Here is a 13,917-nt window from a genome sequence, read left to right on the forward strand (position 1 = left end):
TACAAAGATGATCTGAAATATTCTATTAAACCTCTATGACTATTTTAGTCTTTTGCAACAGTCAGCATGTTTCAATAAGCCACTTCAGGGCACAGTCTTTCAGCATGTTTCAATAAGCCTTTCAGGGCATTTCCGGTCACGAACAGATCTTCTCAAAGTTATCTCAGTCTTTTCAGGTTGTTCTAACTCAGCTGATAAATCTTTCAGCAAATGTTGACGATTCCTCCTTAACACAACACCACTTGTTGTTTCAACATTATAGGACCTTGGTTGAACTTGTTAAAGTACAATGCCTTTCTGATTCCAGGTATTAGTTTTATCTTTAAATCTGACCTCCTCGCCAGCACGAAGTTCAGGCAAATGATGAGTTCCTTGATCGTAATAGATCTTTTGCTTAGCCTTTTGTTGTTCTTTGAGTTCTTTAACTTTCTCACTGCCTTCTGTCACGAGAAGATCCTCAGACATAGGTAAATTAGAACGAAGACGTCGTCCCATCAAAAGATATGCTGGGGAATTTCCACACTCAAGAGGAGTACTACGATAAGCAAGCAGTCCCATATAGAAACTACTTCCACCATCTCTTGCCTTTTGCATCAACCTTTTCACAACTCCAACTGATTTCTCCACAAGTCCATTAGACTGGGGAAAATATGGACTCGATGTTGTATGTCTGAAGTCCCAGTCTTTTGTAAAACTCTGGAAACTGGCATTAACAAATTGAGGGCCATTATCTGTAAACACTTTAGTTGGTACTCCGTGTCGAGCAAAGACTGATTTCAGGCATGAAATCACATTTTCTGCCGTAGTTGTGTTCAACGCACACACTTCTGGATAAAATGAATAATAATCCGTAACCAAGAGGTAATTTTTCCCCTGACATGTGAACAAGTCTGCTCCTACTTTTTGGTACGGTCTTTCAGGTACCGGATGCGACTTTAGTGGCTTCAGTGGCTCTCTGGGATTATTGAATTGATATCTGGCACATGTCTGACATTTGGACACTGCAATTGTGATATCCTGATTTATTCCAGGCCAATACATGATTCACGAGCTCTTTTTTTACACTTCTCAATTCCCAAATGGCCTTCATGGATTTTGTTCAACATCTCATGTCTCAGATTTTTCGGAATCACCACTTTATTTCCTTTATACAGAATTCCATCACAAACTGACAATTCAGACTTGCAGTTCCAAAATTCATGAACTTCTACAACACAATTTTGCTTCACTTCTGGCCAACCATTCCTGACATAATATTTCACCTGAGTGAGTGTTTGATCTTGTTCTGTCTCTTTGTTGATCAATTTCATTTTGGAATCAGCAACAGGTAAAGCTTCTACGATCATGTTCACATATGCTTGAATGTCTTCAATCAACTTTCCACTCGAAGGTGTAGTTGGGTCTACAGCTCTGGACAAGGTGTCTTCCACAAACATTAATTTGCCTGGTGTATAAAACACTGTTAATGCAAAACGTTGCGATCTGATCATCATTCTTTGAAATCTCAATGGACAATCATTAAGAGATTTTTTGAACAATGCAATCAATGGTTTATGGTCGGTTTCAACATCCACGGACTGTCCTGCCACAAATTGATGAAATCTCTCACAAGCAAAAGTAATACTGAGCAACTCTTTTTCAATTTGAGCATACCTACACTCCGCATCAGTCATTGAACGGGAGGCATATGCAACTGGTTGCCAGGTTCCATCATAATCCTGAAGCAATACTTCTCCTAATCCTGTCTGTGAAGCATCAGCTGAAATCTTAATAGAACGTTTGGGGTCATAAAATTTCAAGATTGGCTCTTTAGTTAGTATCACTTTCAACTGTTGCCACGCAGACTCCTGTTCATGGTTCCACTCCCATTCATTCTTTTTCTCAGTCAGCCATCTTAATGGAGCTATCTTCTCAGACAGGTTAGGTATGAATTTACTCATATAGTTCAACATACCCATGAATCTCTGAACATCTTTTACACATTTTGGTCTTGGCATATGTTCAATAGCAGAAATCTTCATGGGATCTGGTCGCACTCCAGCACTACTAATGATGTCACCCAAGAACATTAACTCAGTCACCCCCAATTGGCACTTTTCTCTGTTCTTAAGATTTGCATGCCTGGTTGCTTCCAGAACCCCTCTTAACCTTGCATCATGTTCTTCTTTCGAAGCTCCCCAAACAATTATGTCATCCATCGATGTATCAACACCTTCCATGTGTTCATAAATCATATGCACTGTTTTATGATACACCTCAGGAGCCGAAGCAATTCCAAAAGGAAGCCTTAAGAAACAATATCTTCCATATGGTGTATTAAACGTGCAAAGTTTTGAGCTGGCAACATCCAATTTTAACTGCCAAAATCCTGATGACGCATCTAATTTGCTAAAATATTTGGCATTTGCAAATTGGGACATAATCTCTTCCCGTGTAGGAAGCTTGAAATGTTCTCTCTTAATTACTCTGTTCAAATCTCTAGGATCAAGACAAACTCGAAGTTTTCCATTCTTCTTGTCCACAATCACCAATGAACTAACCCATTCTGTGGGCTGATCAATTTTTTGTAGAACTCCCAAGCTCTCCATTCTATCCAGCTCTTCTTTTAATTGTCTTTGAAGTGCAAACGGTACCTTTCGACATGGATGTATAACTGGAGGTACAGTTTCATCAACTTGGATTGTGTGCTCCTCTGACAAACAGCCTAAGCCTTTAAACACATCCCCATACTCAGTTAGAATTGAGTCATACTCGGGTTCCGACTCTTTTGACTTTTCTACCACCAGAACTCTCTTCACCAGATGCAGCCTCTCACAAGCAGACAAGCCCAAAATCGCTTAAATCCTTCGGCACCACTACAAATGACAAACTGTGTACTTTATCCTTATATCGCATTTTTGCAACACATTTTCATTTAACTGGTATGTCCACTCCAGAGTATCCAGTTACTTTCAATTTAGCAGCATGCAACTTTGGTCGAGGCCTTAGTTTGTTGAATTCAGTTTCAGAAATGATATTAACTTGAGCTCCAGTGTCAAGCTTAAATGCTACTAGACTATTGTTTATTTGCAGTTGTACGGTCCACTCTTTCTGTTCACCTCCACCTTCTGCTACTACATCCACATAGAATTCTTCCAATTAACACTCAGTAACGGCATTTACTTGGCTTGAGGTTCGTTTACTTTTACAACAACGTGCATAATGATTCATTTTACCACAATTGTTGCAATTTTTCCCATAAGCTGGACATTGTCTTGATGGATGTTGCATCCCACAACGATCGCACATTCTTTGAGGCTTATCAATTACCATCCTGCTTCGTTCCTGTTGCGTCGCTTGTTTTGCACTTACACTGGGTGTCTGATACTTCTTTACAACATCCACAGCACAGGTCTCATTTAACAATTCTTTCGCTTGCGTCTTTACAGTCTCTGCCGCTCTACAAAGTGCAAGCGCTTTCTCCAAGTCCAAATCCTGTTCTCGAAGTAACCTTTCCCTCAATCCATTGTCAGGTATTCCACACACAATTCTGTCTTTGACCAACGAATCTGTTAACTCCCCAAACTCACAAGTTTTACTCCTATGTTTGAGCTCCGTAACATACTGATCAATTGTTTCTCCACTTTTCTGCATGCACGTGAAAAATCGATGCCTTTCATAAGTAACATTTCTTCTGGGTATGCAAAACGCTTCAAACTAGTCCATTATCGGCTGTAACTTCAAACTCTCTCCTTCTTCAAAAGTGAAATTATTATATACTTCCAACGCTTCATCGCCAACCACATGAAGAAATAATGATGCTTTCATTTTCTCAGACTTACGATCTCCATCAATCGCAGATAGATATAGAAGAAATCGTTGCTTAAATCGTCTCCAATTTTCAGCAACATTACCGGACAATTGAAGCTTCGGAGGCGGCTGTAATCCTTCCATTTCCTCTGTTTTCTCGTCACACGTGTATATGTAATCCACAAACTTTCACTTCTGAAGCCACTTCTGACACCATGTTTTAGTCGGGATGTTCCTTTGTCAATGACACAGACTCCAGATCAATTGAAGAGTAGCTTTTTACATTTATTAGTCTCTTTCACCATGGCATGCTTACACACACACACCTGTGCTAATCACCACAACCCCCACCCTCTGCACATGCGCAAACATATACTTGGCAGGGTTGCCACTACCCCATAAAACCATCCACTATCATTATCATTACTCATTCAATAAATGCACAGCTAAACAGATGGGTTTTGAGTCTAGATTTAAATGTGACCAGTGTTTTAGCGCATCTGATCTCTTCTGGAAGCTGATTCCAACTGCGGACAGCATAGTAACTAAATGCGGACTCCCCTTGTTTTGTGTGAACCCTTGGTATTTCTCACTGACTGGATCCTAGTGATCTAAGTGCTCTGTTAGGTTTATATTCAGTGAGAATAGCTGCAATATATTTCGGTCCTAGGTCATTTAGTGACTTATATATGAGTAAAAGTACTTTAAAATCAATCCTAAATGTAACTGGAAGCCAGTGTAAGGACCTGAGGACTGGTGTGATATGCTCAGATTTTCTGGTTCTAGTCAGAATCCTGGCAGCAGCGTTCTGGATGAGCTGCAGCTGTCTAATGGTCTTTTTGGGAAGGCCGATGAGGAGCCCATTACAACAGTCCACCCTGCTGGTGATAAAGACATGAACTAGTTTCTCTAAGTCTTGACTGGAAACAAAACATCTAATTCTTGCAATGTTTTTTAAATGATAGTATGCTGATTTAGTTACTGCTTTGACATAAGCAACTACCGAAACTAAGGTCTTTCTCCAGAATCACACCAAGATTACTAACTTGATTTTTAGTTGTTTGACCCCTAGAGTCAAGGTATGCATTCACCTTGATAACTTCATCTTTGTTTCCAAATGCAATGACTTCAGTTTTTTCCTTGTTTAACTGAAGAAAGTTCTGGCACATCCAACTATTAATTTCATCAATGCATTGGCAGAGGGAGTCAATGGGGCTGTAGTCATTTGGAGATAAGGCTAGGTAAATCTGGGTATCATCAGCATAGCTGTGATAGGCAATTTTTTTCTTTCTCATTATTTGACTTAGTGGAAGCATATACAGGCTAAACAAGAGCAGTGCAAGGATTGAGCCTTGTGGGACTCCACATGCCATGGACGTCCACTTAGACTTATGCTCTCCTAGACTCACATAATAGCCTCTCGCTTCTAAGTATGACCTGAAACATTTGAGTATCATCCCAGAAAGCCCGACCCAGTTTTCCAGTCTCTCTAGTAGTATGTTATGATCAACAGTGTCAAACGCAGCACTGAGGTCTAGCAATACCTGCACCTATATTTTGCCAGAGTCACAATTTAAGCCAATATCATTTATTATCTTAATGAGTGCTGTCTCTGTGCTGTGATGCAGTCGAAAACCAGATTGTAAATTGTCCAGGTATCCATTTGACTTTAAGTATTTGTTCATCTGATTAAAAACTACCTTTTCTAAAATTTTGCCTATAAAAGGAAGATTATATATTGGTCTAAAATTGCTCAAAATGGTGTTATCAAGATTGCTCTTTTTCAGGAGGGGCTTAACAACTGCAGTTTTTAAGGAGTTTGGAAATGTCCCAGAAAGAAGTGAGGTGTTCATCACTTCTAAAAGATCTGCTTCCATGCAGTTAAGCACACTTTTGAAAAAAGATGTGGGAAGTGTGTCAAGACAGCAGGTTGACGATTTTAGGTGCTGCACTATGTCTTCCAGAATTTTGCTATCAATTGTTTCAAAAATAGACATAGTATCTTTTTGATATTGTGGCCGAATCTGTCTGACCTCTGCATTACTTGAGGATGTGCTAATCGCCTTCCTGATATTGATGATCTTCTCAGAAAAGAAGGAAGCAAACTCATTGCATTTGCTGTCTGATAGCATTTCACTGGGAATCTGACTTGGGGGGTTTGTCAGTCTCTCAACAGTGGCAAAAAGAGTACGAGTGTTATTTAAGTTATTGTTTATTAGGTTTAAGAAGAAATTCTGTCTAGCTGTGGCTAGTTTCACATTAAAAGCATGAAGGCTGTCTTTATAGATTCTATAGTGAATTTCAAGTTTCGTCTTCCACCACATCCACTGGGCTTTTCTGCATTGTCTTTTCATAGTCTGAACTGCTGTTGATCTTCTCCAAACTGATTTCTGTCTGATTACTGACTATTATTGGAGCAATATCATTAATTACATTCTTAACTTTTGAGTTGAAGGAATCAAGGAGAATATCAACAGAGTCTGCAGAAATGCTTGGTGTTAAAGATATAGCCTCCATAAATAGTACACTTGTGTTCTCGTTTATGCATCTCCTTCTGACAGAGACAGATCTAGAGTCAGTGGTAGCAGAAATCAATATATCAAAGAAAATACAGAAGTGATCAGATAGTGCTATGCCCTTAGTAACAATGGATAAAATGTTTAGACCCCTACTGATGATTAGATCCAGAGTGTGTCCACCTTTGTTTGTGGGTCCATGCACATGCTGAGTCAAGTCAAATGTGTTTAGAATCGTTATAATTTCTTTTGTAGTTTTGTTTTTCTGCATTGTCTATGTGAATATTAAAATTCCCTGCAATTGCAAATCAGTCTAACTCTGAGGAATTCATTGATAACATTTCTGTGACCTCTTCAAAAAGACTGGAGAGTATTTTGGAGGCCTGTAAATAATAATAAACAATGCGTGGAACACCTTTCAGCACAATCCCTAGATATTCAAAAGATAAGTACTGCCCAAATGACACTTGCTTGCATTGATAGACATCTTTAAAACGAGCAGCTACACCTCCACCTCTCCTAACAGTCCTGCAGACACTCATGAAAGTGAAGTTAGTAGGGGCTGCTTTATTTAGGATTGTTGCACTGCAGCAGTCTTCTAGCCATGTTTCGTTTAGATCACATGATAAAACTGAAATAGAGAAAGCTACAGGCACACTGGGTTCCCGCTTGTTCTGTAAGCATTTGTGAATGTTGCTGCTATTATAGCGGGGACCCGGCACATATCACTGAGTGCTGCTATCAGTTGTTTTTGGTTCACCTTCAGCAGATAGAGGGTTTGGGCCCTGGCGTTGTGGCAGTGGTCGAAGAGCTCTCATAGGAACAGGGCCCACAGGCTTTGGTGGTTGGAGGGCCGGCCGTTTTTTTGATGATATCTGAGGGCTAGCAGCGAATGAGTTAGAGAATTTAGTCCCAGCATACACCAATTCCTCCATTTTTTGTGAGAAGCACAGAAGTGGAGATGCTGGAGAGAGGGATAATGTGTCTGGTGAGATGGGCTGTGTGTCTGGTGTTTCCGGTGGCTGTGATATGTTGTCCTGGCTTCCCTGGCTGTTTTCCAGAAAGTCGACCTTGGGTGATGAATCTTGTAGCTGTTTTGATAAATCACAGTCTGTCTGTGAGGAGCTCTGTGGGCAGGGCTCAGCCGGGATAGTGTCCATCAGCAGTGCTTGTTTTGGCTGTATGGTGTTATCAGTGTCCTTGTGGGATATGTCAACTACATGATGACTCGGACCGGTGTGTGTGTGCTAAATGGATTTACAAACCCTGCTGAAGGATGATGGAGGGAGAAGTAGATATTGTCCTTAAGTACTCTAGCACCAAGTTTGTTTGGGTGGAGGCCATCTGGTTTAAACAGTTGTCTATGCCCCAGAAAAGATTTAAGTTGTCGATGAAATTCACTTCTTTTATGCTGCAAGATCTTTGTAGCCATGTGTTCAGTCCAAGCATCCGTGAAATCATATTTGTTCCCCTTGCTGGGAGTGGTCCACTAATGAACGACTGAACTTTGTGTCACAGTGTCTGGGTTGTGTTCTCTGGGGTTCCACTAGGTGTCCTCAGTTCCCACGGTGTTTATCATATTATCACTTCCTGTCTCCTTATTTGGTCACCTTCCTCCTTGTTTAGTTAATTGATTGTTCCCCACCTGTCTCCTGTTTCCCCATTATCCTTTTGTGTATATAACCCGGTCTGTCTTAGTTTGTGTCACGGAGTCGTTGTTTAATTCATGTCCGTCATCTTGTCGTGCTCTTGCCTTGTGTCCTTGTTGGTTTATGTTTGGTTTGGTTTTGTTTGGTATCGACCTCTGCCTGGACTGTTTACCCTTTTGGATTGCCCTTAATAAAAGACTTACTCGCAATTGGTGCCTCATTGGATCCCTGCCGTGACAGAACGACTCCGTCATTCTAGGAACCAGCGGTATGTCGTCTTTCCGTTCCCCAGCCAAGATGGCGGAGCGGCGAGCCAAGTATCTTCGGTTGATCGCCCTCCGCCAAGAGGGAAATGAAGTGGGTGCCCTGGCTCAGGTGTTCTGGTCCCTGGCCGAGGGCATGGGCTACAATGATGCGGCCCTCAAGGACTATTTCAATGGCGGGCTGGATGATCCAGTGTCTCAGGAGGAGATGGCGCAGTTAGAGACACTGGAATTCTGGGAATTCGTGCGCTACCTGCAGCATCGGCTTCGGTGGGATGCCCCAGCCACTTCTGTCTCTTCCGGCGGGGTGGTCGTCAGCCCAGCACCACTGCCCAGGATTGCAACCAGCCAAGCGCCACAACCCAAGATGACCGCCAGTCCAGCACCACTGCCCAGGATGGCTACCAGCCAAGCACCACAGCACAAGATGGCCGCTAACCCAGCGCCAATGACCAAATTGGCCACCGTTCCAGCGCCACAACCCAAGATGGCCGCCAGTCCAGCACCACTGCCCAGGATGGCTACCAGCCAAGCGCCACAGCACAAGATGGCCGCTAACCCAGCGCCAATGCCCAAATTGGCCACCGTTCCAGCGCCACAGCCCAAGATGGCCGCCAACCCAGCGCCAATGCCCAAATTGGCCACCAGTCCAGCGCCACAGTACAAGATGGCCGCCAGCCCAGCGCCAATGCCCACTTTGGCCAACGGTTCAGTGCCACAGCCCAAGATGGCCGTCAGCCTAGCGCCACAGCACAAGATGGCCACTAACCCAGCGCCAATGCCCAAATTGGCCACCGGTCCAGCGCCAATGTACAAGATGGCCGCCAGTCCAGCACCACAACCCCAGATGGCCGCCAGCCCAGCACCACAGTACAAGATGGCCGCCTGTCCTGAGTCATGGCCCAAGATGGCTGCTTGCCCAGCGCCGCTGCACAGGATGAGAGTCTCAGCTGACCCTTCAGAGTCGAGTCAGGTGCCCGTGGACCCTCCGGAGTCGAGTCAGGTGCCAGTGGACCCTCCGGAGTCGAGTCAGGTGCCCGTGGACCCTTCGGAGTCGAGTCAGGTGCCCGTGGACCCTTCGGAGTCGAGTCAGGTGCCCGTGGACCCTCCGGAGTCGAGTCAGGTGCCAGTGGACCCTCCGGAGTCGAGTCAAGTGCCAGTGGACCCTCCGGAGTCGAGTCAGGTGCCAGTGGACCCTCCGGAGTCGAGTCAGGTGCCAGTGGACCCTCCGGAGTCGAGTCAGGTGCCAGTGGACCCTCCGGAGTCGAGTCAGGTGCCAGTGGACCCTCCGGAGTCGAGTCAGGTGCCAGTGGACCCTCCGGAGTCGAGTCAGGTGCCAGTGGACCCTCCGGAGTCGAGTCAGGTGCCAGTGGACCCTCCGGAGTCGAGTCAGGTGCCAGTGGACCCTCCGGAGTCGAGTCAGGTGCCAGTCACCGCTGATCCTCCAGAGTCGAGTCAGGTGCCAGGGAACTCTCCAGAGTTAGGGCTTATCACCGATGACCTTCCAGAGTCAGGGCTTATCACCGGTGACCTTCCAGAGTCAGGGCTAGTCACCGATGATCCTCCAGAGTCGAGTCAGGTGCCAGGGAACTCTCCAGAGTTAGGGCTTATCACCGATGACCTTCCAGAGTCAGGGCTTATCACCGGTGACCTTCCAGAGCCAGGGCTAGTCACCGATGACCTTCCAGAGCCAGGGCTAGTCACCGATGACCTTCCAGAGCCAGGGCTAGCCACCGATGACCTTCCAGAGCCAGGGCTAGCCACGGATGACCTTCCAGAGTCAGGGCTAGTCACCGATGACCTTCCAGAGTTAGGGCTAGTCATTGATGAGCCTCCAGAGTCGAGTCGGGTTCCAGATGACCCTCCAGAGTCAAGGCTAGTCACCGCTGATGCTCCAGAGTCAGGGCTAGTCACCGTTGACCTTTCAGAGTCGAGTCAAGTCACCTTTGACCTTTCAGAGCTGAGTCAAGTCACCGGTGATCTTCAAGGACTGAGTCAAGTCACCGGTGATCTTCAAGGACTGAGTCAAGTCACCTCTGATCTTCATGAACAAAGGCAAGTCACCTCTGATCTTCATGAACAAAGGCAAGTCACCTCTGATCTTCATGAACAAAGGCAAGTCACCATTGATCTTCATGAGCAAATGCAAGTCACCAATGATCTTCATGAGCAGTGTCAGGCCAGCACCGATCTTCTGGAGTCCAGTAGAGACACCATGGAATTACCAGAGTCTCGTCCTCCCGTTGATCCGGCCGCACGGAAGTGGTGGGCTTCTGATCCGCCCTGGGGGCTTTGTGCATCGACCACAGGGATGTGGTGGTCTTCTGCTCCGCCCTGGAGGGCTTCCGCTTTGACCACAGGGGGGTGGTGGTCTTCTGCTCCGTCCTGGGGGCCTTCCGCCCTGACCACATGGTGGTGGTGGTCTTCTGCTCCGCCCTGGGGAACTCTGGCCTCGACCACAAGGTTGTGGTGGTCTTCTGCTCCGCCCTGGGGGGCTTCCGCTCTGACCACACGGACATGGTGGTCTTCTGCTCCGCCCTGGGGGGCTTCCGCTCTGACCACACGGACATGGTGGTCTTCCGCTCCACCCTGGGGGGCGCTTGCCCTGACTACACGGTTGTGGTGGTCTTCCGCTCCGCCCTGGAGGGCTCTGGCCTTGACCACAAGGGTGTGGTGGTCTTCTGCTCCGCCCTGGGGGGCTTCATGTTTCTTTTTCCTTTGGTTTTTGTGTTAATGTCTGTCCCTGTTCCTTTCTGTTAGTCTGGCCCTCCGTCCCTCCCCCTGAACCTCCTCCTGTCCTCCTCCCTCCTGGTCTTTCTGTGTTGTGTTTACATTCTGGTGCCTGTTCCCCATGTTTTTCTTTTCTGGCCCTCCGTCCCTCCCCCTGAGCCTCCACCTGTCCACCTCCCTCCTGGTCTCTGTTTTGTGTCTGTCTTGGAGCGTCTGGGAGCCGCTCCGTAGAAGGGGGGTACTGTCACAGTGTCTGGGTTGTGTTCCCTGGGGTTCCACTAGGTGTCCTCAGTTCCCACGGTGTTTATCATATTATCACTTCCTGTCTCCTTATTTGGTCACCTTCCTCCTTGTTTAGTTAATTGATTGTTCCCCACCTGTCTCCTGTTTCCCCATTATCCTTTTGTGTATATAACCCGGTCTGTCTTAGTTTGTGTCACGGAGTCGTTGTTTAATTCATGTCCGTCATCTTGTCGTGCTCTTGCCTTGTGTCCTTGTTTGTTTATGTTTGGTTTGGTTTTGTTTGGTATCGACCTCTGCCTGGACTGTTTACCCTTTTGGATTGCCCTTAATAAAAGACTTACTCGCAATTGGTGCCTCATTGGATCCCTGCCGTGACACTTTGAGTCTTCGAAGTGTTTAAAAGAGTTCACTGAAGTCCTTCTTAAGGAGTTCTGACTGCTCTTTCCGAATATCATTCTTTCCCACATGGATGATAATTCGATCTGCAGTCTTGTGCTTCATCAGAATGTTCTTAAGTTCCTTGTTCACATCAAGAAACCGTGCTTGAGGAAGGCAGCATGTTGTTGTAGTCCTGCTACTAATGTTTCTGATAACAGAGTCACCCACTATCAGAGTCCCGGGCTCGGCTGCGCTCTGAGCTGAATGCCACTTTCTGCACGACCTTGAGCGCCTGTTAGTAGCGGTGTTAGCTGCTGGCTGATCCGATCCATTTTTAATCACATTTGGGGGTTCCTCACCTGCATTCATAAATGCTTGAAATCTGTTCTCAAGATGTATAGGGGGTGGTAGAATACCAGTATTTACAAGCCTTGTCATAGTCGAATCTCGGGTAGAGGAAGCTAAGGCAGCAATACGAGAAACTCTTGACAATCTGATATTTTGTTTTCCTTTGGGTCTCGCTCCCTGTTTTTGCCATCGATTAGTGTGGCGATCAGTTTTGGCTTGTTCCTCTGCACTTGGTATAAACTGTTGAGATTCATAAGATTCATGGGACTCACCGGCTGTATGCTGAGAGGGTCCATGACGACGGTCCGCTAAGTGTTCCGTCTGTTTTGGAAGTCCAGTAAGTAACTTTGTTTCAAGAATGACAATCCTTTGTAGAAGTTTGCAGCAGTTCATGCAACAAGTAGATCCAACAGGAGGCATTTTCTCTCTCTTCTGTTTGAATGTAGGCATTTGTTATCCCGTCTCCGGAATGTAAGCTGTTAGCAGTGGGAGGCAAAGTTTTCTTTTTGTAGTATTATTCCAGTCCCAATGTTTTTAGTTTTAGCGTTTGTGCCAGAAATCTGTTGTTTGAGCACTGTGCTGATCTGCTGAAGTAAAAATCTTTTAAAAAATCAGAGAAAAGTACAGAAATAAGAAGCAAAGCGCAGAGCAGTAAGCTAGAACGTCCAAACGGTAGCAAAGCCGGATACCGTGATGAAGGTACATGGCTTTGTGGGAAATGTAGTGCTTGCGGTGAGGTGCCTATGGGGAAGTGAGACCACTAGTGGACACCCAGGGAAACACAGACCAGACACCGTGACACATTTAAAGGATTTGTTTTAAAGTGAAATGAACTAAAAATATCCTTTTGATACATTATAACATTATTATTATTTCTAAATGTAATATAAAATGCAACTTACACATGACTTTTTTTTTCCTCTCACAAACTAAATTTATTTCTTAGCGTGTTTTAAAAATAAAAATAAGGAAAACATGCAGCAAATGAAAATAGGCTATTAATCCTTTAAAATTTGTTACTCTGGGTTAACAGTAATTATAATTATTATATACTTCAGAACAGAGCCTGGGCCTAATCTAGGCTATCCAGGGTTTTTTTGTTTGTTGTTGTTGCTTTTTTTGAATTCATTGCATTTGAAAATGACTTTGTGCATCACATTCAGTTCGCGTGCTCTGGAGCAGATCCGTCTCTCGCGTTGTTCAGCTGTGGACGATTTAAAAATGTTTAATATAAAGGTTGCTGTCCCATTTTATACTTGAATTGTTCATTGAAAAAAAATCTAATTATATTGTTAGTTCTAATTATATTGTTAACACAAGTTCATTTAGGCTACATGCACTGTGACATTTGACCCTTTTTAACTTATAAACTCCTTGAGATTTTAAAGTTATAAAAGTATAAAAAAGGTTTTAATTGCTTAAATTATTTATATGAGTTAATAATATGTTATCATGTTTATTCTTTAAGAAAATAAGGGGAAAAAACAAGGGACGATCCAAAAAATTACAAATGGCATTGGATTTTAGAGCATAACAACTGAAGGTTTATGAAACGTTAGCCAATAAAGCATTTTTTAAAACAATGGAACTTAAAGTTGTGACCTAAAATTTTATCTCAACCATACAGCATGTGAATAAATACAATGCATACTTTTCATAACCTTTCATTATTCATAAAATGCATAATGTTTCTGGTGTTTGGATTTGTACTTCAATATAATGAGCTCCAAGTTTAACCATTTAACTGTCACCCTTACCCGAATACGGGACGCCTACGTTTACTTCACTATATTACAATCAAATCTAATCTAATCTTGACAAACAATATATCGTAGACCAGAGCCGGCCAAGCCACTAAGCGACCCTTGCAATTACAAAGAGCCCCGTGGCCAGCAGAGGGCCCCCTTGAGTCATTGCTATATTGTGGGTGAAAAAAATCATACATCAAAAGTAACATAAAATAAATAAATAAAAAGAAATGGGCCTACAGCGCTCTTTATC

This window comes from Carassius carassius, chromosome 1 (genome assembly GCF_963082965.1).
Source record: "Carassius carassius chromosome 1, fCarCar2.1, whole genome shotgun sequence".
NCBI lineage: Eukaryota > Metazoa > Chordata > Actinopteri > Cypriniformes > Cyprinidae > Carassius > Carassius carassius.